Raw genomic sequence first — 22,442 nt, 5'->3', positions numbered from 1 at the left:
TTATGATTGTGATACTTTGACAAGTGAAGCTTGGAACACCATCTCAAGGATTCTTGATCAAGTTCCTCGACAGGTAGTTTTCATTCTTATTATGACAAATCTGGATCGGCTACCTCATACAATTATAACCAGGTGCCACAAATTTTTCTTTAACAAATTGAGGGATGTTGACATCATAAACAAATTGCAGGCAATAGCATTACAAGAAGAATTGGAAATAGATAAGGATGCATTAAAACTTATAGCATCAAGGTCTGATGGGTCTTTGCGGGATGCTGAAGTGACACTTGATCAATTGAGTCTTTTGGGACAGAGAATATCTCTTCCATTGGTTCAGGAACTTGTTGGATTGATTCCAGATGAGAAGTTGGTAGATCTACTTGATTTGGCATTGTCTGCAGACACTGTAAAGACGGTGAAGTGTTTAAGGGAACTTATGGAAGCAGGGGTAGAACCACTTGCCCTGATGTCACAGTTAGCAACATTAATAACTGATATCCTTGCAGGAAGTTACAAGGTGCCTGAAGAAGGGCACAGGAAGTTTTTTTTTTTTTTCGCAGAGAAATGTTGTCTAAAGAAGAAATGGAGAGATTGCGGCAGGCCTTGAAGACACTTTCTAAGGCTAAAAAAAAACAGCTTCGTTTCTCAAATGATAGAACAACCTGGCAATTCCACTATGCTGACGAATAATTGAAGAAGAAACCAGAGAAAAGGGGTTTAGCGCTGGATGACTTGTTGCTTTCCAGAAAGAGCACTCTGCTTAATTCAGCCAGATCTTTATCATTTAACAGAGGATTTCGATGCTTCTCTACACGTTTCGGAGCCTTAGGCGTTACAGGCAATCTCACTGGACTATCATTTACGGAAGAAGAATGTGCAGGGCTCATACTTTGAAATAACGAACGTTTATGTCACCACCCCTGCTCCGGGGTTTTAAAAGCGAAATGCGTTTCCTTTGCAACTTTAACAGCTTCTTTGAAATCCTTTGAAACGTAACACAACGGCTCTAGTTCGTGGTGCCCAAAGTTACAAACTACCTCTACCAAGACATCTAAAGGCAAAGACGGCAGGTTCTTTCCGGGCGAATTCTCATTTTTATTAGCAGCGAGTACAGGGGAGGGTTTCACCGGAGTAACACAAACTTCCTCCTCGTCAGGCTTCCGGCGCAAGACTCTCCCAGTTCCAGAACGATCTTCCGAAACGCCAAATTTAACCCGACTGTCATCGATAGCACATTCTTCTTTCTGCCAATCCTCCACTGCCGACATCGCATTCCTCTTTCTTGCCATCTTGCTTCCGAGTGTCAAACACTCCCCTGATTCCTTCATGTCAGGGGCACCGACCTGAGCAGCCTTGTTCTTGTATTGACGCACCTTACTATCCTCTTTGCAACACATTTTAGACAGAAGCCCCTTCTCCCTTTACTACAGAATCACACGAATTATTGCGATACAAAGAACGAACGAACAATGGAATGAATCCTAAAGGTGCGGTCACGGTGCTTATAACCCCCGCCGTCCGACTCAAAAACACAATTCTATAACGCTCCAGAGGCTTCGAACCCGAAAATAAAAAAAAAAAACGATGAAAATCTGTGTCTCACTTCTTTCACTGAGCCTTTGCACTAGCGTTTTCTTCTAAACATCTGAATTGCCCTTTTTTTTCTGGTTTTTTTTTTTTTAAATAAAATCCAACATCAACCTAAAAATTATAGAAGTGGATTGGTTCATAGGTCTCAGTGTTTAAACCTGGCTCTGATACCAAGTGTAAGAGCCCTATCCTAGGGTCTGCTAATGGATCTAATTTTTCTGAATTAAATACGATAAGAGGTGATAACTTACTTACTTACACGGCTTTTAAACAAATAAAATTTTGTCATTTACATTATAATCAACATAAATTATGGTGAGCATTCCATTGATATCAACTTAACAAGAGTAGTCCATGGAAAAATACCTGTTCCGGCGGTTGATGATGATACCTTTGTCTTATAGCTCCAGCTGAACGCTCCTTCTGACCGACCCAACCGGATTTACCTCCCAGCCAACTAGGAAATAAATTCCTAGCCCAGGAAACCTCCACAGGTTCCCTAGCCCTCCGTGCCCAAGTCCAACCAGATATAGTGTGTCCTCAAGAAGAATGTGCAAAACTAGATAATGATACTTTCCTTCTCTCAAACCCAAGAAACCTCCACAGGTTTCCAAGGTCTCCCAAAAATCATAACAAGGCCAAACAATCACAACCAACCCCCACCATCCTGAGCAAGACTCCCACTCCCCCTTTTCTTCCTTCCCCCTTCCCTTTTATACCCTCTTTCCTCAACCACCTCTCATTAATGTCATTAACTCTCACCCATCCTTGGTTGACTTCTCTTCTAAGCTAGGAGTACATTTGGAATTGTGACATGAATATAAAATTGAGAATTTAATGGGAAAGGATCATGTCTTCTCCCAAGTAAATCTGAAAAGTACATTTGGGAATGTGAAGTGTAATTACATGGAGAGGACCATGTCTTCTCCTTAGTAAATGTGAGGGTACATTGGGGAATGTGAAATGAATAAATATATATTGTTGATAAGATGGAGAGGACTATGTCTTCTCCCAAGTAAATGTGAGGGTACATTGGGGAATGTGAAGTGTAATTACATGGAGAGGACCATGTCTTCTCCCAAGTAAATGTGAGGGTACATTGGGGAATGTGAAATGAATAAATATATATTGATGATAAGATGGAGAGGACTATGTCTTCTCCCAAGTAAATGTGAGGGTACATATGTGAAATGAATAAATATATTTTGAATTAATGGAAGGAGACCATATCCTACATAATATTCAAATTGAGAAGGTAAGTGGGGAATTTGAATAATGGAAATCATAAATTTATTTTATGACCAATATTTCTTAATATTTTCAGATAATGTAAATATTAACACAATTTGTAGGATAAGATTTAAGTGGGGCATTACATTATTATCGATCATTATTCGTTATCTTCCTTATTGTGTCTTTGTTCTCTACTTGTGAATTGCAGGAGCAGTATGCAGAATGTAATGGGAAAGAAAGGAAAAGCTCTGGTATCTGAAAAATCAGAGATGACTCCACTATTCACAGACACCACTTGTACTAGAGAAGCAGGGATATCTACTTGGGAAGGCATGTATCAAGTGCTGGAAGAAGAAAACCTGAGAGTCATGGAGGTTATAGTTACGGCAGATGGTCGTGGGTCATCCGAAGCATCACTAACAGAGCTTGCATGCTCGTTTCTACACTGTGTCACAGCGAGGCTGAAGATACTTCCTTACATGGATATGGTAAAATGGGTGATAGACCATGCTGATATATCTGATAGGAAATTCAAGACGCGAAACCAGGAGGTCATGGGGTCATTTACCCCACAAAGCATGCGTCACTTGCCAGAGCCTTAGGCTAGCTATAACAAATAGTTCGTGGAAAAATTTGCCAAAGAGAATGAGGATTTGGCATAATGCACTAAAAACTAGTTAGCAAAGGAGGAACCATTAAAGAAGGATAAAAATGGTATGTATGCCACCAAACCCCTCTCTTCTCCCTATTTTTTTGGTGCTACAATGTTGTGTAGGCTATTCAGAAAGCCTGATATCAATAAGTTTTTGTCTGAGTGGTTACCTTTATTGGTTGCGGCCACCAATGCCACCATAATGGATTGGGCCCAAATATTGTCTGATAATTTAGCTTCTATCATTCTGAATTATTGAACTAAAAGAAGTTTTGCTCAGAGGTTTTACCCTTCCTTCTTCCTAGCTGCCTACGTCATGGATGTTATTTGTTTTATATCTGATTTTCCCATTATGGGATGGAAATGGACAGTACAGAACCCGCTACCTATTCAAGTCTACCATAAAGAACTATGGGAATCCAATTTCATCCCACATTTCTATAAAATCTGTCATGGAGTAATGCTACCTATTCATAAGATGTTATATAACACAAATGCCCCAAGATTCTCCCCAGAAGCCAAAATTGACATTCTCCCTGTGGGAAGGTGGTTTGGGGAAGAATTATTCAGCTACATTAGGGTATTTGGGAGAATTGCCTCGCCTCATGTGCTTCCTTTGTATGTTCCTGACAAACTTATGGCCCGAGAGATAGCCTACCAGACCTGTGGTGTTGGGGGGATGAGCAGAGAACTCAAGGATAAGAGGAAGGCCATCTAGCTGCAATTCCCTGTGGTTTCTGGGGCTTTTGCATTATTTGAATTAGGTCACGCTTTCAAGGAAGTAGATAACATGTTGTGTCTATGGCTACCTAAGTTCCCAGGGAGATAGTATGATCCCTTTGATGTTATAAAGAATTTTACAACGACAGTCAAAATAAAAGTGTTCACTAAAGAGGATGATCTCTTCGACGATGTTTTTCAGCAGAAAAGCTCACTCAGAGAAATCTTACATCTGGCCCAAATTCAGTTTAGTCCAATAGAACTCCAAGAGTTTAATCACTATAGAGAATGGAGATTGGCAAATGTCCCATTGGACAAATTGCGTATAGAACCAATAAGGGAGCCCACTCCCAGCATTAGCATAAGTGGAAGCTCGGGACAAGAAAAATCCAAATCAAAGTTTGAAAGAGAATCGGCTGAAAGGTCTAAACAGTCAGGGAGAGAACATAGCAAAAGTGAAGGATCAGTCAGAGATATAGCCCAGTCCAAGGAGAACCCCGAGCAGCAAGTTTTGTCTCCGAAACAGGTTGAGACTCCCACTCCCCTCACAAAGCCAACAAAGCCATTGATAATAGATCTAGAGAAGGAATGGGAAAAATTTAATGAGCTGATTAGCACAGAGGAGAAAAACATAGAGACATCAAGGAATCCAGTACAGACAACCACAAAAATGATAATTGAAGGGGTTGTTAATACTCCAGAAACAAAGCACATTCTTGTAGCTCCTTCATCTGAAATTATACTGAAAATAGATGAGATCCCTCCTCTGGATGTGTTTTACAGTTCATAGCATAAAGCTGTTGTCAGGAGACATAGAAAGAAGTGGAAAATAGACAATGTGCTCTGACCTCAAGTGGATCCCTTGGACATCCTTTGGCAAGACCCAACTACTGATCTGTCAGAGAACCTGACCAAACTCTCTCAAATCATAGGAGCTTATGCTTCTGCTGCAATTTATAAAGCATCTGAAGTTCAAATGTTACTTAAAGATAGAGAAGATAAAATCCTATTTTTGTAGCAACAGCTACAGTAGGCCAGCATCAACCGGGAAGCAGAGGAGAAATTGGCAAAGTTACAATAGGACTTCCAGCAAATGCAGTTGGGTTATCAAAACAGTCTGGCTAGAAAAGAACAGTAGTTACAGGCCACAATAGAGCTACACAAGGATGACCCTAAAATTGAAGAATTTTTCACAGAAGCCCTTGCCCTAAATGACCAACTCTTACAACAGCAAGAAATGCTTTGCCAAAGAATATCACAATGGAATTCCCACTGCGAGAAAAGTGACAATATTACAAATCAAGTCATAGACTTATGACTTGATTATGACTTGATTTATAAGAAAGTGTCTGACTTTTTGAATTGGCAGGAATAAGAGGAAGGAAATAAAGCAGGATTTCCCAAGATAGATGAATCCCACAAAGAAATGCTATTTGATAAATGGGATGCACAGCTCAAAGAAGCAGAACAGACAGTGGAGGAAGTAGTGACAGCGGTAAGTAATGTCATTGATTATATCATTGAAAATCTGCATAGCCAATATAATATCAGAAACCACTCCAGGATCCCTTCCAAAAGCACAACAATTGCAAACAAGGTGGAAACAAATAGCAGAAGAAAAAGCAGAGTCAATTAAGCGGATAACAAAGTTAAATTGGGACACTTACTGGCAGCATTTGGTAAAACCACACAGTCAGTGTATGACTCTGAAGTGCCTCACAACCTCTGCTGAGAAGATAGCTCCAACACTTGCTGATTCTGTTTTCGCAGGTCAATTGAAATCCAAGGTCGATCGACTGACACTCCTGAAGCCAATGCTAGATATTTGCAACTTAAGGGAATAGATGCATAATTGATCATAGATACAGTTTTAGTTTAATTTCAATTCATTTTTTCTTTGAATGAGGACAGTCGTTTAAACCTCCTCCTACATTTTTGTAATAACTATTTTTAGTCTTTAGTTAGTAGTATTTAAACACCTCTCATGCATTTAGAGAAGGGTCCATAAATTTGTCAAAAATAATTCTTCAGAACATGTACTTTTTCCCTCTCTGAGGAGGTTTTGATAAATGTGTTATCACTGTAAAACTTCCTTAAAAAATTTGGACAACTTACATGGTTTCTCAATTCTTGTATCAGTCATGGTCAAGTCATGGTGAAGTCATTTTTATGTTTTAGAGTCTAAGTCATAGGGTTAGAGTCTCATGTCCATCTTCAAATAAAGTTTGATAGCCTCATTCCATGTCCTAGAAGCCTCACCATGTGTTTAGAAGACATATCTCACATAATTTCAGAGAAATTTTGAAACTAGCTACGAATCCATGTTTTCGTAGCGTAGACAGTGTAAAAATCCTGTTTTGCGCTACGAAATCAGTGTTTTCATAGCGCTACGAAACCCCTGTAGCAGCCTGTTTCAGCAGAAAAAACTGTTTTACTAGTTAACGTCCAGAAGCTTTTCTGAGCAGTTGAAAACTCATCTCTGAAAATTGAAAGAGGTTTTTATTCCTAAGATACTAAAGTACAAAAACCTCTTCCACTTTCTTCAAATCCATTATGATCTGGGAGAAATGAAGGACCAAAGTTGCGTTACGAAACTGCTGTAGGTGCAGTTTTTCATCTCCTGTTTTACACCTGTTTTTCAAAGACTCATTATGGGCGGTAGAAAAGATGTTTCAAAAACCCAAGAGAGATTTTTGTTAAGCACAGATTGGTTCACAAAAACCTCCTTCAGTTTTTCCAAATACATTTTTTACGAGAAGTTATGACCTCTGTCCCAAGACCTATTTTTCAGCCAGAACAGAGCAAGGGACAGTTTCCTGTTTGACACGTGTTTTTCAAGGACAGTTTCTGGACAGCTGGAGAAATGTTTTAAAAAAACAGGAGAGGTTTTTGTTTTGGACAACATGGGCTACAAAAACCTCCTTCAGTTTCGTAAAATGTGTCATGGACGAAGAGATAAAGGCTCTGTCCCACGTGCCAGGTTTCAAGTATCTAATCCTAAAAACAGGGAAACATGTTCCCTAATTTCTAGGGTTTGTCTAGGGTTCGTCATCAGCAGTTGGGTGACCACGTGGGAGGCTTCATCAAATTTGAATTCATGGAGTGTTAGGTGTCAAAGAATGTTTTAAATGTTTAGATAAGTTTGTTGTAATCATAATAAGGAGTTACACTCCTAGTTGCATTAGGTCTCTAGGACTGCTAGTTAGGTGTCATTTGCATTTAATAGTTAGTTTTGAGTATCAATAGGTGTCATAGTAGGATGAATTCGAATTTCCCTCATGCTGGAGGAGGAATCTAAGTTGTGTAAAGAGCTCTATATATAGCAGAAGAGCTGATGTACAAAGGTTGGAAATCTTTATGGAAAAACTTGTATTTGGTATATGTATGACTCATTTTCAATAATAGATGCTTGACTTTGCTTCTCAGGATTCATGAAAGGTTTTTCATGTTCAGAATATGTGATGTTGTCCTTTTTCTTAATTCTTACAGTGGTATGGATGTATAATCACTCAGAATTCACTGAATGTGGTCTGACTTCCTGTATACATGCATAATCTGTGTGTCCCATATGAGTTTATGTTCTGAATATTTAAACGCTGAATGCCCTGACTTCCATGTAAGGTTGAGTTCATTGTTATATTAAGGTGTTGTTGAATCCATAAGCCCAATGGATAGTTTTGTTTAATGTGTTTCCACCATTCATATTTTTCATACTTGTTTCATAGAGTTAGCCATCTAATCTTTATCAAAATCATTAACCTTTGAGAGAGCCCTCTCAGGTTGAGGAGGCTAAGCCTCAGCCAAAAGTTGGTTTGAAATAGTTACTTGAAGTCTTCCTGGTCTGCAGCCTTCCAGGGCCTGATTTTGAGATAACATTTTGGTGCGTCTGCCGGGAGTCTGAAGATTATTCATTCCCGAAATCAATGGTTGAACTTCTGAAGGTAGCAGGAGCTCAGACATCTTTTTGAGGCTGCAAAACTACCTTGGCGACTCCACACATCGAATAAGAAATTGGAAGGTGACTCCACTGCTAGAAGATCAGTAGCTTGATGAAGTTTCAAGATGAGTTCCACTGCAAGAATGAATGCCAGGTATGCTCCTATGAATCGGTCTCATATCCCTGGTTTTCCAAATCCTATGCCAAAGGTTGATTGGTTAGATGATCTTCCAATATTCAAAGATGAAAAGAAGGACAATGCTGCTCTTCATTTGGTTAGGTTTCATATGCATGTACACAGTCTTAAGGTTCATTTCCCTGAAGATTGTCTCATGAAGATGTTTATGACCACTTTAGAAGGAAAAGCATGGTCTTGGTATAAAAATTTGGAAAATGGTTCAATATATTCACTTGCTAGTTTTCATGATGAATTCTATGAGATGTATAAAGAATGTTATCCTTCCTTATTGCTGCTCAAAGATTGTTGTAGACATTCTTTAAGTCTTATTCAGTACTTGGAGGATTGTTATGATGATGATGAATTTATGGATGAAGAAATTTTAGAGGCTCTTCAAAACAATGCATTTCAGCACCAAGAAGAAAGTATAACATCTCATGAAACGCAGCATGAAGATCAGCAGGGGTTTATTTGTGAAAACCATGTTTCATCCTTTGATATGAATGAAAAGATGCAACAGATTTGTCAGTCTTTTGATCATAAAGAATATGAAATTGATTGCAAACACCAAGAAGAAATACTGGAAGAAATTTCTTATAATCCTCAGGCAGAAGAAAAGGTTGTTCAATTTTGTAATTCCTTGCAGCAGCTTACTTCAAAGAATGATAACAATAGTGAGGAAAATTACGTTGTTTATGAGAATCATGCAGAAAGGCAGTTGGATAGCACATCAAAGGAATTTTTTGTGGTTGAGAATCAGTTGTCTAAAGATGTAGAGTGTTCTTATGATCATCAAAATAACCATGTCTTCTTTGACCCTATAAGTGAATACATGGCAAAGCTTTGCACACCAGTATTTCATTTTCATTTGCATTATGAAGATCAAGTACATTATAAGTTGATTTGGTCATCTCACTATCATGGTTATTTTGAGGTTGAATGCAGTCAAGAGCCTCCCATATCAGAAAGGACAATTGATTGGCTTTATTGGAAATATCATGTTGCTTGAGCTACAAGTGGAGCTTGCAGCTGATAGGGTAGGTAGGAATGTGCAAATAAGCTCAAGGTAGGTTGACTGAGCATCTATTTCAGTAGGTACAGTTTGAATTCTTCTTACAAAAAATCATTCAAGGCTTGAGGAGAAAATTGGGCAGAAGTTCAAATTTTTCTTCTAGAGGATGGATAGCGGCACTGGAGCTACAGGTTCTTAATGTACCACAAGGGCACACTATCCCTAGTGGAGCCACTGTTATCATTGTAAAACTTCCTTAAAAAATTTGGACAACTTACATGGTTTCTCAATTCTTGTATCAGTCATGGTCAAGTCATGGTGAAGTCATTTTTATGTTTTATAGTCTAAGTGATAGGGTTAGAGTCTCATGTCCATCTTCAAATAAAGTTTGATAGCCTCATTCCATGTCCTAGAAGCCTCACCATGTGTTTAGAAGACATATCTCACATAATTTCAGAGAAATTTTGAAACTAGCTACGAATCCACGTTTTCGTAGCGCAGAAAGTGTAAAAATCCTGTTTTGCGCTACGAAATCAGTGTTTTCATAGCGCTACGAAACCCCTGTAGCAGCCTGTTTCAGCAGAAAAAACTGTTTTACTAGTTAACTTCCAGAAGCTTTTCTGAGCAGTTGAAAACTCATCTCTAAAAATTGAAAGAGGTTTTTATTACTAAGATACCAAAGTACAAACACATCTTCCACTTTCTTCAAATCCATTATGATCTGGGAGAAATGAAGGACCAAAGTTGCGCTACGAAACTGCTGTAGGTGCAGTTTTTCATCTCCTGTTTTACACCTGTTTTTCAAAGACTCATTATGGGCGGTAGAAAAGATGTTTCAAAAAACCAAGAGAGGTTTTTGTTAAGCACAGATTGGTTCACAAAAACCTCCTTCAGTTTTTCTAAATACATTTTTTACGAGAAGTTATGACCTCTGTCCCAAGACCTATTTTTCAGCCAGAACAGAGCAAGGGACAGTTTCCTGTTTGACACGTGTTTTTCAAGGACAGTTTCTGGACAGCTGGAGAAATGTTTTAAAAAACCAGGAGAGGTTTTTGTTTTAGACAACATGGGCTACAAAAACCTCCTTCAATTTCATAAAATGTGTCATGGATGAAGAGATAAAGGCTCTGTCCCACGTGCCAGTTTTCAAGTATCTAATCCTAAAAACAGGGAAACATGTTCCCTAATTTCTAGGGTTTGTCTAGGGTTTGTCATCAGCAGTTGGGTGACCACGTGGGAGGCTTCATCAAATTTGACTTCATGGAGTGTTAGGTGTCAAAGAATGTTTTAAATGTTTAGATAAGTTTGTTGTCATCATAATAAGGAGTTACACTCCTAGTTGCATTAGGTCTCTAGGACTGCTAGTTAGGTGTCATTTGCATTTAATAGTTAGTTTTGAGTATCAATAGGTGTCATAGTAGGATGAATTCGAATTTCCCTCATGCTGGAGGAGGAATCTAAGTTGTGTAAAGAGCTCTATATATAGCAGAAGAGCTGATGTACAAAGGGTTGGAAATCTTTATGGAAAAACTTGTATTTGGCATATGTATGACTCATTTTCAATAATAGATGCTTGACTTTGCTTCTCAGGATTCATGAAAGGTTTTTCATGTTCAGAATATGTGATGTTGTCATTTTTCTTAATTCTTACAGTGGTATGGATGTATAATCACTCAGAATTCACTGAATGTTCTCTGACTTCCTGTATACATGCATAAACTGTGTGTCCCATATGAGTTTATGTCTTGAATATTTAAACGCTGAATGCCCTGACTTCCATGTAAGGTTGAGTTCATTGTTATATTGAGGTGTTGTTGACTCCATAAGCCCAATGGATAGTTTTGTTTAATGTGTTTCCACCATTCATATTTTTCATACTTGTTTCATAGAGTTAGCCATCTAATCTTTATCAAAATCATTAACCTTTGAGAGAGCCCTCTCAGGTTGAGGAGGCTAAGCCTCAGCCAAAAGTTGGTTTGAAATAGTTACTTGAAGTCTTCCTTGTCTGCAGCCTTCCAGGGCCTGATTTTGAGATAACATTTTGGTGCGTCTGTCGGGAGTCTGAAGATTATTCATTCCCGAAATCAATGGTTGAACTTTTGAAGGTAGCAGGAGCTCAGACATCTTTTTGAGGCTGCAAAACTACCTTGGCGACTCCACACATCGAATAAGAAATTGGAAGGTGACTCCACTGCTAGAAGATCAGTAGCTTAATGAAGTTTCAAGATGAGTTCCACTGCAAGAATGAATGCCAGGTATGCTCCTATGAATCGGTCTCATATCCCTGGTTTTCCAAATCCTATGCCAAAGGTTGATTGGTTAGATGATCTTCCAATATTCAAAGATGAAAAGAAGGACAATGCTGCTCTTCATTTGGTTAGGTTTCATATGCATGTACGCAGTCTTAAGGTTCATTTCCCTGAAGATTGTCTCATGAAGATGTTTATGACCACTTTAGAAGGAAAAGCATGGTCTTGGTATAAAAATTTGGAAAATGGTTCAATATATTCGCTTGCTAGTTTTCATGATGAATTCTATGAGATGTATAAAGAATGTTATCCTTCCTTATTGCTGCTCAAAGATTGTTGTAGACATTCTTTAAGTCTTATTTAGTACTTGGAGGATTGTTATGATGATGATGAATTTATGGATGAAGAAATTTTAGAGGCTCTTCAAAACAATGCATTTCAGCACCAAGAAGAAAGTATAACATCTCATGAAACGCAGCATGAAGATCAGCAAGGGTTTATTTGTGAAAACCATGTTTCATCCTTTGATACGAATGAAAAGATGCAACAGATTTGTCAGTCTTTTGATCATAAAGAATATGAAATTGATTGCAAACACCAAGAAGAAATACTGGAAGAAATTTCTTATAATCCTCAGGCAGAAGAAAAGGTTGTTCAATTTTGTAATTCCTTGCAGCAGCTTACTTCAAAGAATGATAACAATAGTGAGGAAAATTACGTTGTTTATGAGAATCATGCAGAAAGGCAGTTGGATAGCACATCAAAGGAATTTTGTGTGGTTGAGAATCAGTTGTCTAAAGATGTAGAGTGTTCTTATGATCATCAAAATAACCATGTCTTCTTTGACCCTATAAGTGAATACATGGCAAAGCTTTGCACACCAGTATTTCATTTTCATTTGCATTATGAAGATAAGGTACATTATAAGTTGATTTGGTCATCTCACTATCATGGTTATTTTGAGGTTGAATGCAGTCAAGAGCCTCCTATATCAGAAAGGACAATTGATTGGCTTTATTGGAAATATCATGTTGCTTGAGCTACAAGTGGAGCTTGCAGCTGATAGGGTAGGTAGGAATGTGCAAATAAGCTCAGGGTAGGTTGACTGAGCATCTATTTCAGTAGGTACAGTTTGAATTCTTCTTACAAAAAATCATTCAAGGCTTGAGGAGCAAATTGGGCAGAAGTTCAAAGTTTTCTTCTAGAGGATGGATAGCGGCACTGGAGCTACAGGTTCTTAATGTACCACAAGGGCACACTATCCCTAGTGGAGCCACTGTTATCACTGTAAAACTTCCTTAAAAAATTTGGACAACTTACATGGTTTCTCAATTCTTGTATCAGTCATGGTCAAGTCATGGTGAAGTCATTTTTATGTTTTAGAGTCTAAGTCATAGGGTTAGAGTCTCATGTCCATCTTCAAATAAAGTTTGATAGCCTCATTCCATGTCCTAGAAGCCTCACCATGTGTTTAGAAGACATATCTCACATAATTTCAGAGAAATTTTGAAACTAGCTACGAATCCACGTTTTCGTAGCGCAGACAGTGTAAAAATCCTGTTTTGCGCTACGAAATCAGTGTTTTCATAGCGCTACGAAACCCCTGTAGCAGCCTGTTTCAGCAGAAAAAACTGTTTTACTAGTTAACTTCCAGAAGCTTTTCTGAGAAGTTGAAAACTCATCTTTGAAAATTGAAAGAGGTTTTTATTTCTAAGATACTAAAGTAAAAAAACCTCTTCCACTTTCTTCAAATCCATTATGATCTGGGAGAAATGAAGGACCAAAGTTGCGCTACGAAACTGCTGTAGGTGCAGTTTTTCATCTCCTGTTTTACACCTGTTTTTCAAAGACTCATTCTGGGCGGTAGAAAAGATTTTTCAAAAAACCAAGAGAGGTTTTTGTTAAGCACGGATTGGTTCACAAAAATCTCCTTCAGTTTTTCCAAATACATTTTGTACGAGAAGTTATGACCTCTGTCCCAAGACCTATTTTTCAGCCAGAACAGAGCAAGGGACAGTTTCCTGTTTGACACGTGTTTTTCAAGGACAGTTTCTGGACAGCTGGAGAAATGTTTTAAAAAACCAGGAGAGGTTTTTGTTCTGGAAAACATGGGCTACAAAAACCTCCTTCAGTTTCGTAAAATGTGTCATGGATGAAGAGATAAAGGCTCTGTCCCACGTGCCAGTTTTCAAGTATCTAATCCTAAAAACAGGGAAACATGTTCCCTAATTTCTAGGGTTTGTCTAGGGTTTGTCATCAGCAGTTGGGTGACCACGTGGGAGGCTTCATCAAATTCGAATTCATGGAGTGTTAGGTGTCAAAAAATGTTTTAAATGTTTAGATAAGTTTGTTGTAATCATAATAAGGAGTTACACTCCTAGTTGCATTAGGTCTCTAGGACTGCTAGTTAGGTGTCATTTGCATTTAATAGTTAGTTTTGAGTATCAATAGGTGTCATAGTAGTATGAATTCGAATTTCCCTCATGCTGGAGGAGGAATCTAAGTTGTGTAAAGAGCTCTATATATAGCAGAAGAGCTGATGTACAAAGGGTTGGAAATCTTTATGGAAAAACTTGTATTTGGCATATGTATGACTCATTTTCAATAATAGATGCTTGACTTTGCTTCTCAGGATTCATGAAATGTTTTTCATGTTCAGAATATGTGATGTTGTCCTTTTTCTTAATTCTTACAGTGGTATGGATGTATAATCACTCAGAATTCACTGAATGTGCTCTGACTTCCTGTATACATGCATAAACTGTGTGTCCCATATGAGTTTATGTTCTGAATATTTAAACGCTGAATGCCCTGACTTCCATGTAAGGTTGAGTTCATTGTTATATTGAGGTGTTGTTGACTCCATAAGCCCAATGGATAGTTTTGTTTAATGTGTTTCCACCATTCATATTTTTCATACTTGTTTCATAGAGTTAGACATCTAATCTTTATCAAAATCATTAACCTTTGAGAGAGCCCTCTCAGGTTGAGGAGGCTAAGCCTCAGCCAAAAGTTGGTTTGAAATAGTTACTTGAAGTCTTCCTGGTCTGCAGCCTTCCAGGGCCTGATTTTGAGATAACAAAATGAATGGAACGAGATTTTTTTATATCTGTGTTTAATGTCTGCTACTGAAATGCACTTCTATAATCTTAATGGATATTGAATTATTTGAAGATAAATTTAAATCACCGAAGCTCATGAGCAGGACCTATTATCAATGGTACTTTTATCTCTTAATAATTTTTGCTTAGGCGCCAAGTGATGTGTTATTTTCAGTTGTTTATATATGAAAGCCTAAATGTCCAGTGATCATTTTTGCACTTTTGTATGATGGTAACTACTCTTTTTATGCTAAGTGTATGAATGAATTATTATGCGATATGTTTATCATAATTGTTTCGGCTAATTTCTTATACGAAAAAATTCATTTCTAAATCGATTCTTTTCTCGTAGTAATTGAATGATCTTTATTATTGATTATTGTTGGAAACTATTTTAGATCGCATAAGTAAAGAGTTAATCCCGGGATAGTTTTAGAATTAGATGTTTCCTTTCATTAGAATAAAATTGCATATGTTAAACTAGATTTAGATTAAAAGCATTTTCTTCATAAACTTTTAGAAAAGAAAACATCACTCCCCTAATCTCATCATAAACAAATTGGGAAATTGGTCCCATTACCCCCAGTCGAAGCCACTATCCCAAACGGAAAAGGAGTTGCTTTCAAGGTCTAGACCGGGTGGTTATCCCCCTTTTTGTAGACTTGATTTTCAAGGTTTCAACACAGCGACAGAAAATGAGTGTAGTGATTTTAGAGATGGAATTTGACTGACAACACAAAGTTTAGGAATGGCAGTCATGAAAATGAAGGTTTATGGTATTGAAAAAGATGGATTTTGACTAGATGACTTCTCTTGAACATGTTGGTGACACTAAAGTGAATTGGTAGCATTGACCCAAAACAAAGTGATGGATGGTATGCTAGACCAATGGTGTGATAACCATCAAGCTAATAACCCAACCCAGATAGTCACGTGATGGATTGAAAGTGTCATGTTCAAGAGCGACCTACTATCATAAAGTGGTTTTTCCCTTTTTCCATTTCCCCAGTCATTACTGACCAGTACCTCTTTATTTTTATCAAGCTTGAGGAGGATAACATATGCTTGTTCTATAATTTCACCCTTTGGGCGAATCCATCACTATTTTATGTTTTAACGAGCCTAGCGAAGGCGAAACTTGATCTTGTCTAGATGGACAAGTTTGTCGCTATCTGATATTTTTAACGAGTTTAAAGATAAAGATAACTCGATCCTTTTCATGTTTTGAGAGTTTGAAAAGGTACAAAAAGAAAAATCCACAAGTTCTTTTCGTAAATTAATCTCTCAAGTCCAAAAAAGCATAAAATAATACAAGAGATATATCTTTTCCAATCCATTAACGAGCTGGAAAGGACAAGTGCTCAGCAATCTTTTCATGTTGAGAGAGTCTGAAAAGAGCTTAAAGAGGACTCCACTCTGAGGAATGAGTGGTTTCTAGGGTAGCAACGGGTGCCAGTGATGTTGGAACTTCTCCAAACATGTTGATTTTTGTGAAGAGGTTGGCTAATAAGACCACTCATTGCAACTGTTCCTCAAAAAAAATAAAACAACCAAGTGAAAGCGTATGATTAGCCAAAAAGATGGTGGTGATGGAATGAAACAACCAAGGCTCATTTGATAGAAAAGGCTGATAGAATTGCAATCACAAGGGTTAAAAATGGAAAATGGGTTCATTTTTAAACAAGCTTGAACCATAGGGAATGATGCTTGGATTCAGGTTCATTTTTACAGAAGCTTGAAATAAAGAACTATGCTTGGATTCAGTTTCATTTTTACATAACCTTAAAACGAAGAACTATGCTTGAATTCAATTTCATTTTTACACAAGCTTGAAACGAAAAACTATGTTTGAGATTGGTTTACGTGCCCCCAACATGATGAAAGGGAGAGTCTCCTGTAACTAGATGGAAGTCATTGCGGTGAAGCAGGATGGTTATCCAACACCTTTTGGCTTCGTCCAGATAGGGAAAAAGGTGAATGGGGTGATTCCATTCACATAACCTACAGGGAAACTTAAATTTACCACTAGGTGCATGCCCCCAAAGCTTTATTACATTCACCGAAGTAGACTACTTATGGCTATCAGGTGGATGGAATGAAGGTTCTTTTATGAGATCAAGTGAAAGACTCAACTGGGATTTTACGAGATCTAATCAAAGACTCGACTTAGAACTTTTCTCCAGGGGACCTTGTTTCATATTTTAATGAGCTTGACACAAGACAAGGAACTATGCTCATACTCCTTGCTTCATTTGTTAACGAGCTTGACACAAGACAAGGAATTATGCTCATGGGCCTATTTCATTTTTTAACAAGGTTGACACAGTAAAAGAACTATTCTCATATCCTTGGTTTCTTTTTTTAACGAGGTTGACACAAGACAAGGAACTTTCCTCATATCCTTTGTTTCATTTTTTAACGAGGTTGACAAAAGACCAGGAACTATCCTCATATCCTTGGATCACAACTCATAAGAGGTCATGAAGGAGAGATCTGGTTCCAATGCCCCAGTACATGATGTACAACATCACTGAATTGATCGTTAATTGATGTAGGTATGGAACGGGTTGCCACATAATTGACCTGTGGCGGGGAAGATACCATTGGTACAAAAGGACCATTTAAGGAGGATGGTTTACTAGGAGCCATATTTGGACCAGGAAATGAAAGCTGGTCAACAGCGACAATTCTGCCTTCATGCGAGAAACAAATCACTCGAAAGAGTGTTGAAACAATAGCTCCCATGTCATAAACATAGTCGCGCCGAAGAATTAAATTGTAATATAAATTTCCTGGGACTACCATCACATTCAGATAAATGATTTTTCCTCCCAAAGTAATAGGTAACTAAGGGAGGATCCCTAATGGTTGATTGCTTCCTTTGTTAAAAGCCAACAGATTCTGGGTAACAGGCACAAGTGGTGGTGAACCAAGCTCTTGCCAAGCAGTTGAGGAAAGGATACTCACTGATGCACCTTCATCTATAATAGTGCAAGATACAATCATATTACAAACTTGTACTATGATCTGGAAAGGCACATAAGAAGGAAGATGAAATCTAGCCAGTCAATTCCAATCAAAGAAAGTGACCAGACTACTTGGAGGGGGTACCGTGAGAACGGGAGAATTAACCCCTTGAGTTACGAGAGCATGAGGATTTTCCTCCTGTCTTGATGGAATAGGAGGACTGCCCCCAAGCTCATTATAATTTGAAGAAACAAAAATAACTTGAGTGGTATCATATTCACCCTCTTCGGGAAAGGTACGATTAGCTGAAGGTGAAATCGGGTCAAATGTTACCTCGACCTGTTGATTTGAGTCGGGTATAGACTCATATGACTCACTTTCAGAGAGAGTGGGTTTGACCAATGGTTGAATTGAATCAGTCAATTCATCAACTAGTGAAGGATTAAGGGAGAGTCTCTTGTAACCATATGGAAGTCGTTGCGGTGAAGTAGGATGGTTATCCAACACTTTTTTGGCTTCGTCCAAATAGGGACAAAGGTGAATGGGGTGATTCCCTTCACATAACCTACATGGAAACTTAAATTTACCCTTCTTTCCATGAACTTTATACCACTAGTTGATGGTGTGTCACCAGCATGATCTCGAGAAGTTGATGACATAGGATGATGTGAATGAAAATACCATTCTTCTAAGATCTAAGAAATATCAGGAAAATTTTGAAGAAGATGGTCTCCCACACAAATTTTGCATGGATATCAAACTTTGTGAGGCTTGACGGACGGTTTCTCATTAGATGTTGCATTTAAAGCAATGGTTGCTTGATTTCCCCTTTGCTGAATTTGCTTCTTCTTCTTCTTCTTCTTCTTCCCTTCCTTCTTCTTCTTAGCCACCTGGTTATTAGTACCAATACTTTCACCGGGTGAAGAGGAATAAGGGGAGGAACAAACAACGAAGGAAGAAGACAAAGGGTCAACTTTAGGATCAATTAGAAGTTGATTTTTTCCAGTTGGAGGTGTACTCGATTGCGGATAAATCACGACATTTTGAACCAAGGAGGTTGAAAACAACCATATTGGCAAGCCAATGGTAAATCCTGGAAGGGACAATGTATCCATATAAGGAGAACCAATATTTCCAAAAGGAGGAAAAGGAATAGGATTCCCATCAAAAGGAATTCCTTGATCGGTGGATTCCGGATTTGTCACCATATGTTTCAACCTAAGATCAAATAAGGAGTGAGCATGGAGGATGTTATTTGTGGTCAATTAATTTTGTTTTAATCAAAGTAACATAACAAAACAAAAGAGGGATAATCTAGGCAAAAGGTTTACCAGGCAACTGTGAACTACAAAATACCTCCTGGCGAACTGAGAAGTACGGGAAGGTAACCTCCCTAAATGTTGTGTTTGATGTATCATAGTATACAAGGTGGCCGACTTAGTTACTTAAGGATGGATAGAAACCTAGATTTGTCCTCCCATATATACCTGAAGGTAAGTGGAGGCCCAGTCCGTATAAGCATTGTCTAATGCAAAACTGCATAGTGAGAGCATTCCCATATACTTTACGTACTGTAAGACTGCCCTATATAGCCGAAGGTACATGGACGAGCTATGATATACTCACGTACGTGGAATGAGGTATCACACTCAAGATGTATTGTAGACAAGTTAGTGATAGTTGCTTTGTTTTACAACACTGGAACACCTCTCTAGCCTATACCTCTAAATGTTTTCGTTAGGTGACAATGCTCCATTAGGTAAACTCAGATAAAGTTTAAGTTGATCTTCTTTAGAATTTTCCTTTCAAGGTTCACCACATGATGAATGTTTGCAATTCCTAAAATGCAACTAATATGATAAGGAATCTTTGCATTCAATTTAACAATGAAAATCCTTAGCTAGTAGGGATAGAGCAATCAGATTTTTGATAAAGAGCACATCTAATGCAATTTCCCTAGCTATTCCTTTCAAGCATTCACAAACTACAATATGAACGATGCAAGTTTTTCTTTTCGATTTCCTTTATGTGAATATTAACAAAAGGAAATATGCACATACAATCAATCAATATTTCATAATAATGAAGACTTTTACGACAGTTCTAATCTGAAGGAAAAGAAGACCTTACGACACTTTCTTTCTAATGAAGATTAATCAACTATATTCTAACTTTGACTATAGACTGATAATGACAAAGAAAACATTAAAGAAACATTAATCAATCAAATTAAAGTAGGGCTTGCAAAGGAGATAAAAATTTGTTCTCTGAAACACTGAGACATGACATTCATTGATTAATCAGCAAGCAAACAAATAGAGAAAAGTTGGAAAAAACACTTCCCAAAGGTGGGAATTTGACCTAAGGTTGATTAGCGCAGGTAAAATAGGGCCTAACTACACTGCAAATCACTGCCTCTCACTCAAGGGTGCTCCACATAGCACTGTCCCTTGACCAAGGCTGCGATGATTTCTGAGAGGCCACTCAAGAGTCATCTAACCTCAATTTTTAACCAAAATTCAATGCAAAAGAGCTGAAATACAATCAATGAGCACAAATAAAGTCTACAAGGATGTCTTAGGAGGTGGATAAGAAACTATGAAATAGGATTATTCCCTAAGATACTATGAAATAGGATTATTCCCTAGCAGAGTCACCAATTTGTTTTGGATAATTTCACATCTACGGATAAACACTAATTCACTAGACAAGTAGTTGTGCCTAGAACGACAGTTTAAAGTGTTTTAGACTTTTCCTATAAAAAATAGATAAGAAGAGGGGATAGAAGGCCTACCTGTAGTTCCTCTTTCCTCTCATCTCCCTTGTATCGATTTTGTCACTCCTTCCCATACTTAATATGCTTGAGAAGTACCCTGTAAACACAACATAAGACAAAAACCGATCAAATCATACGATTCATTGAATATAAATGAAAGCAATCAGAAGCATACATATAAGCATTATGAAATAACATAACATATTGAAAAAGGTTCAAACACTTTATTAGATAGAAGAAGGAGTTACAATCATCAATGTTTGATTTGAAGTCATCCCTCTGGCTTGGATCCCATCCACATCACATCAAAAGCAAGACAAGCTTGTGGCATCACATCGTTTGCTCCAAAGTCAAGTCTCATAGCAGTATTATCTCCTTACAATTCAACATAATCCAACCCCTGATCACTTAGATGAGTGGTCAATTTATAGGAAGATGAAGGATGTTTTGTCATTAATGGTGACATTGAACGGCCTTCCATACTTAGAATTAGTTCCATGGAGGAAGGGATGAGAGGATAGGATGATCCTTAACTCATTTCTCTTCCATTTTCGAGCTCATGGGAGTTGATAAGACAGGGAAACTTCTAGATGACTCCACAAGATAAGAATATTCCAAAACCCTATGTAAATTTTGCTCATTCTCGCCCAGCGTAGGTGAAAGGAAGCCTAAGTGCTCCGCAGAGCACCCTGGCAGTGGACTTAGCTACTCTACAGCGCACCTTAATAAGGGCTTACCTGCGCTGGTCCTTCTAGAGGCAATTTTTGGATGTCTTCAACTCATGAAACTGTCTAGGAAGGAGGCATTCAAAGGGTTGACTTGTTTATGGCATGCAACAACTGATTTTAGGGTTTGATGAGTCCTAAATCATTAATCTGAATGTTGGGATTCGATGTGCCCAAATGGATTTGCAACACATGGGAGATATGAAGTGAATGGAAGAAGAATGAGGTGATGCTTGGCTTGCTATCCCCTGAACTCTGAGTCCTTTGTTTCCTTTAAAAACTTGCAAAAATCACATAATTTTATTAGTGGACATGTTTGAGGTCCCTGCCATGGCATTTTTATTTTTTATTTTTTTTTCCTTTTTTTTGAAAGACACACAGGTCACGTCAAATGAGGTTTTCAACCTGTCTGCCTACCATAGGCGCCTTACGGGATGTTTTCACCCAGGGATCATTTTCTTTTTCTTTTTTTTACTCTTGGGTTTCATCGAGGAGGTTTTGAACCCAAAAGTTGGCCTCAAGTGCCTCATAGATGTTTTCACCTAGGTCCCTTATTATTTTTTTCTTTTTCTTTTTTTTTTTTCATTTTTTCAAAAATAAAAACAGTCTCCAAGAATTTGGTGAGACACTTCCAAGCACATTCACTTAATTACTGATGGTACTGATGAAATCCTCCCTTAATAGAGGTCTTTTATAGGCTTTCAATTTGTATCCATTGACAAGCAAGGGGATAACTTCTTCATCAATGGTCCTTATTTGAATAGCCCCATTGTCATGGTACTTTTCTATTAGATGTGGGCCTAGCCACCTGGTCATCAATTTTACTTTGAATTCCTTGAACCTGGAGTCATATAGAAGATCCCAATTGCCTTCTTGAACAACTTTGTCTTTGATGTTTTTTTCATGCCAAACCTTTCTTTGTACTTGAGTAACTTCTATGTGTAGGAGGGTCTGCATCCTGAATTTATCTAAACCATTGAGCTAGATAAGCCTCTCTTATTGTGCCTTTGTAACATCCAAATCCAATTATGTTGCCATTCTCAAAGTATTGTACTCAAACTCAATGGAGAGAAGATCTTTCTTCCCAAAGACCAAGTCTTAAGGGGTGAAGCCAGTGGTTGTCTTCTAGGTTATCTTATAGGCCCAAGTGGCCTCCACTAGTCTGTCAGCCCAATCTTTTTTGTTGTTTCTCACAACCTTGGTGATAATGCCTTCCAATTCTCTATTGGTAACCTCTACTTTTCCATTGGCATGAGGATGATAATTAGTTGACTTCATGTGTTTAATGTTATGCTACCTCAA

At 38.0% G+C, this 22,442-nt stretch overlaps 1 pseudogene; it reads right to left on the bottom strand.

Annotated features, from left to right (window-relative positions):
- Nucleotides 1-276: 276 nt before the first annotated feature.
- On the bottom strand, nt 277-1,514 carry LOC149265484 (uncharacterized; annotated as a pseudogene).
- Between the last annotated feature and the right edge of the window lie 20,928 nt (nt 1,515-22,442).

Source organism: Pinus tabuliformis, chromosome 6, assembly GCF_031772625.1.
Source record: "Pinus tabuliformis cultivar Carrire ecotype Pingquan chromosome 6, CPIR1, whole genome shotgun sequence".
Classification (NCBI taxonomy): Eukaryota; Viridiplantae; Streptophyta; class Pinopsida; order Pinales; family Pinaceae; genus Pinus; species Pinus tabuliformis.
This window is presented reverse-complemented; position numbering and strand designations above follow the sequence as displayed.